We start from the raw sequence: 5,549 nt of genomic DNA, 5'->3' as shown, positions 1-5,549 counted from the left end.
AAATGCTCCCCGCTGTCTTCAATATCAAGCTTCCGGTCGAAACACCGTGGGCCTTGTTTTCTCCGATACACGATGGCGACCACACTACAACCACGGTTGGTGTGATCTCGCAAGACTACAAGCCCCTCCGATGTACAACAATGGTGCGTGCAAGCACCGAGTGGTAAGAGGTATGCAAAGCTCACTAAACACTAGTCCTAAACCTATGCAAGCGCTTAAGCGGTGGTCTAATCAACCTAAGCACTTCGTAAAGCACCTACACTAATCACCTAATGAATCATTGAGCACTATGCAAGTGGAGATCACTAAAATGGTGTATCAACACCATTGATATGTTTCCTCAGCTCCACACACCTTAAATGGCCGGTTGGGGGTCTATTTATAAGCCCCACTGAGAAAGTAGCCGTTGGGGACGAAATTCTGCTTTTCTGCTACTGACCGGATGCTGATCACATCCTGACCGGACGCGTCCGGTCGTCCTGACCATTAGAGCCACGATCAACTGATCAGACGCTTCCAGCGTCCGGTCACATGTCACCGAATGTGTCCGGTCGCAATTTCGTCGCTATGGAACCTCTATGTACTCGATCGGACGCTGCTGTTATGCGTCCGATCGATTTGCCGCCAGTGTTCGGTCAATGCTGAATGTGTTGCTAGGATGATGAACAGTGCCATCGATGCGTCTGGTCATTTTACTTGTTCAGCGTCTGGTCGCTGCTGCTGACGCCTGCCATAGCCGAGTCACTGATCGGAGCATCCGGTCGATCACCGTCCAGCGTCCGGTCTAGTGTCCGGTCACCTCTGTGAGCTCGTATCTTCGTGATCTTGCGTCTGACTTGGTTCCTATCTTTATGCTTGAACTTTGCTTGATATCTTGAGTCTTCTCTTGTTATTCTAGGGTCTTGCTTATGGTGTTGATCATCGGATCATCACATCGCCTTCGTCCAAGTCACGTCTTGCACCCTATTGAACTACAAAACAATCACTTGTAAATTCATTAGTCCAATTTGGTTGTATTGGTCATCAAACACCAAAATCCAAAGTAAATGGGCATAGGGTCCATTTTCCCTACACAACATGCCTCCGCATGCGCGTGTTTTGCGCACCAACACGGGGCCTACACCGCCTGGACGTTGCCCGCGCCGCTAGACTGCGCACGAGGACCGTTCGCGCCCCCTCCTGCTTCCCACGTGCATCCCATGTCCAACACCCGATCTACTTTTGAAACATTCAGATGCAACACTTGTAACATACGTCTAAAGACAGATAAAACACTTGAATGCTTCTGAAACACTTGAAAAAAAATGCTTGAAACCCATTACAAACATACGTAACATCCAGATAAAACACTTGCAATATATGTGTGAAAAACATATGCACATCCAGATAAACACGCTTGCAATATACGTCTAAAAACACAGATAAATCATTGGGAACAGACACTTGCAACATACATGTACAACCATTGCAACATATGCTATATCCCGATCTACTTTTACAACGTCCATCTAAAACACTTGCAACATACCCCCTGAAACATCTGAAACACTTAAAATATACGCTTGCAACATGCGTTTTAACCGTTCTTCTTCCATACGACGCAGAACAGAGTGGGGAATGGCCCATTCCGGCCAGCCGACATCTGAGGACAGTGGCGCAGCCTGAGCCTGGCCAGCGACGACCCCTGTTCCTAGTCGCCTGGCCACACGTGGCGTCCGGGCGCCTGCGTGGCTGCTGCTAGGTTGGCCCAACAGCCAGCGACACCGACAAGCGGCTCAACCCCGGTGGCAGCATGGAGGCTAGCTGGCTCGGTGGAGGCGGCCACGACGAGCGGGCAGTGCGGTTGTGGCGGTGGAGAATAACGCTGGGAGGCAGAGTGGGAAAATGCCGCATCCTCTAGTTTTTTTAGAAGCCCGTCTAGTTGATTTGGTAGAAAGAGCAGGTTGCTTGGGCCAATCCGCAGGCCTAGGAAGCAAGCATGTGGGTGGACGGACGGCCTAGCTGCAGCGTTACCGAACAAAAAATAATCAGCTAGGCCAAACTACTTGCACGCCGCGGCGGCGCAAAAAGTTGTTATACTGCCACGCATAACTAGGATCATATTGGCATGCAAAACCTAGCTATCCACGCACTCAACCCATGGCGGGCGGCGGCGACGACGTCCCGGTCTCGCCGCGTGCACGGCAGCCAAGAGGAGGGCGGCGGAGACACAAGGCAGCGGCGTGCCTCCCGCTCGACGTCATCGTGGAGATCGCGGCGTGCTCCGACGCGGCCACCCTCGTGCGGTGCGCGGCCACGTGCAGGGGCGCGCGCCGCCGCGTTGCCGAGGACCCAAACCTCCGCGCCCGGCTCCGCCTCCGCGACACCGGCCGGTTCCTCCTCCCACTCCTGCCCAGCCACCTGGCGGGGATCGACACCCACGACGACGACAGCAACGAGAAGACCGACTTGTACCTGGTAGACACCACGGTGCGGACACCACCCGTCTCGTCAGGGCCACCTTCGCCGAAACCGAGACATTGAGGAGGGACGCCTTGCCCGTGGACTCGCGTGGCGGCCTCGTCCTCGTTCGCGCAACAGCGACGTCTCAGGCTCACCCGTGGCAACGGCAGCATGACCAGCTGCTCATGTGCAACCCGGCCACCCGTCGCCGCCAGGATCTCCCGCCGGAACCAGCGTTCCCGCTGCATGCTGGCCAGAGTACGGAAGTAAAGTACGTGCTGCTCGTCAGCGACAGCGACGGCGAGGGAGGCGCTGCTGTCGGCCGACCTTTTCAAGTGCTCAAGGCGAAGCTAGTGTTGTCGAAGAGAAACCCTTACTACCGTCGCCTGATGGTCCATACCTTCTCGTCGGAGCACGGCGCGTGGTCCCCGTGTTGGTTTGATCTCCCAACCACAGTGGCCCAACGGCCACTTGGGCTTTGACCTCGCGCCCTGATCGGGGGCGCCCAATCCATCTATGGCTGGCGGGCCCCCGTCACACTGCGCATTAAATAGAGGTGGGGTCGGCGGCTCTCAGTACGAGGTTCGTCTAAGCCGTACGCCCCACCTAGAAACCCTACTCCGATCTAACAGAGGGGCGCAGCCAGTGACGGGAAGCACCGCCGCCGCCACTGCACTGCGCCACCATGGTCTTCACCGCTACTCCGACCGTCGCTGCCGTGTGCAGATCTTCATCGATGAACCAGCGAAGGCAGGGAGCTCCTAAGACGGTCAGATGCTCCTACTCTCTCTCTGTCTCCTACTCCTGAAGATTCTCTATGTCACTAGTTATTCCAAATAAAAAAGAACTCACCCACTGGATCCGCACCTAGATGATCTAAAGAGTACTAACACCCCGCTCACGGAGATCCCGACGCCTAACATACACGGGAGGTACATCTGCTGGGCATCGCGGCGAAATGTCCTGGTAGTCGGCGACGTCGTGCACTGGCTGTACCTGACCGACGTCGGGAGCTACGTGCTGATGCTCCACGTGAGAGCGGCGCGGGTGAGCGAGACGGCTCTCCCGGCGAGCTTCCCCCGTGGCGACGCCCCCGGGAGACGTAGCTACCTCTTGGCGACGGATTCGGCTGGAGGGAGCCCGGTCGTGCTCGTCGCCGACGTCGAGAATAAGAATATACGCACGTGGGAGCAGTGCAAGCGCACCAAGACCAAGTTGTGGAAGGCGCGGCCGCAGGTGGTGATAGAGAGGGAGGCCATCCTGGGGTTCAACGACGAGGTGAAGGAGGCCGTCCTGCGGTGCAACGACGACATGGTCAAGATCTTCGGGAGGGAAGAAGGGACGAGGAGGACGAGGACCATGTGTGGTCCTGAGCTATTGTGGTTCGGAGAGAGGAGCGGCGCCGTGCTCCTTGAGACTCATGGCTGCTGTTTGCTCTGGCTGGATCTGCACCCCAAGAAGATCGTCAGGTGCTTCTCTTCTGAACGTCGGTTGTCATACGAAGTGTATTGTCCCTGCGAGGTGGATCTTTCGTTTTGGGTGCCAACCTTCAGCAGTGCTGTTACCATTTGATTTTTCATTTGTCATCAAATTTGCCGTTTTTTCAATTCGGGTGTCTCGAGTGCTTGGCACTTGGCAGGTGTGTGTCTATCTGCATATATACGAGGAAAAGCTTGTATGCGTGAGGCATGCACGGCTTGGTTGAGACAAAAAAAACAACATTCCAGCTAGTATTTCTAGTTATAATTCATTTAGTTTATTCATTTGCTTTTTTTCCAATTCAGATCTCTCTTTTGCATGGCAGATGTATCAGCACATATATTTGTATTAATAACTATGAAAACATGCATGGATTATGCACCCCTCAGTTAAAATTTTCTTTTTACGTGCATGATGGATTGATATGCCTCATGAATGTGCAAAACTAGGATATCCTGCTTAGCATTTTGTTTATACATATAGAAGAGAGAAAAAAAAGAAAAGAGAAGAGTTGTATCTTGTTTCCACCTAAGGCTCATGGATTTCTATGTCACTCGTGATGTCCACTTGCAGCTATCATCACTCTTTCTCTCTCGCTTTGTTTCTCACCTTTCTCACAATTGACAACAGCCATGCCAAGGATGGAGCTCTGGTCGAAATTGGTCTACAACGGATCTAATTCGGAGGATCTGGCAACCACTAGCACCAACGATGATCATGTGGCCATAGGCAGCTGATGTGGGAGGAAAAGGGAGAGGTTGGCTGTACCGGTGGTCAGAGGAGCCCAAAGCCAAGAAGAGATAACAGGTTGGCGAGGCATCTTTCATGGGCGTAGAAATTAACTAGCCGGCAGCGTAGGAGTCCTCAGTGGCGGCCAACAGAGCCGAGGAGGAGGAGGCAATCGGTACTCACAAGACTGCCGACAAGACAAGACAAGACAAGACAAGACAGGAGCCGTGTTCCAAAGATGGCCCAGCTCACAAGATTAAGACGTATACCGTAAGACTACAAGAAGATATGATTTATTGTATAAAATCAAATAGGATATTTTTCTTGTAATTCTACCCCTCCAGAGTATATAAGGAGAGGCGGGAGTCCCGTAGTGGGCATCTCCACATATCTCAATGCAATACATCGAAACACAGGATGTAGGTATTACGTCACACTGACGGCCGAACATGTCTAAATCTTGTGTCTCGGTGCTTCTATTACCATCTAGTTCGTATCTCGCGCAACTCCACCGATTCATCTACTACCGTGGGCATATCCCTTTGTAGACTGCCGACCAGATTTCGTCGACAATGGCACGCCAGGTACGGGATGTGCGTGCTGATTTTATGGGTGAACCAGATGGGAATCTTTTCTTCAATCAACGTCTCCGGCAACTCAGCATTCGGCGGCAACTCGACAATGGCATGCAACGGATTGCTTTCCTCGGCGAACGGCCGCACGTGCTGGAGTCCGACGCCTTGCCATGCACCTCCAACAGACGCAACACACGCCAACAAGATCGGAGTCAAGTAATCTAAGAAAGCTAAGTCAAGTCGCTTCCTAATTAAATATGTTATTATACTTCCAGATATACTTGTATGTCTGCATGATTTTGGTTGGGAGAAACCTAATTGCAT

The 5,549-nt window shown here is 52.7% G+C and overlaps 1 pseudogene; it reads left to right on the top strand.

Moving 5' to 3' along the window:
- Positions 1-2,139: 2,139 nt before the first annotated feature.
- On the top strand, positions 2,140-4,014 carry LOC136547421 (uncharacterized; annotated as a pseudogene).
- Positions 4,015-5,549: the final 1,535 nt, after the last annotated feature.

The sequence above is a fragment of the Miscanthus floridulus genome, chromosome 3 (assembly GCF_019320115.1).
Source record: "Miscanthus floridulus cultivar M001 chromosome 3, ASM1932011v1, whole genome shotgun sequence".
In the NCBI taxonomy this organism is placed as follows: domain Eukaryota; kingdom Viridiplantae; phylum Streptophyta; class Magnoliopsida; order Poales; family Poaceae; genus Miscanthus; species Miscanthus floridulus.
The sequence above is the reverse complement of the archived record's forward strand: the minus strand, read 5'-3'. Positions and strand labels throughout refer to the sequence as shown.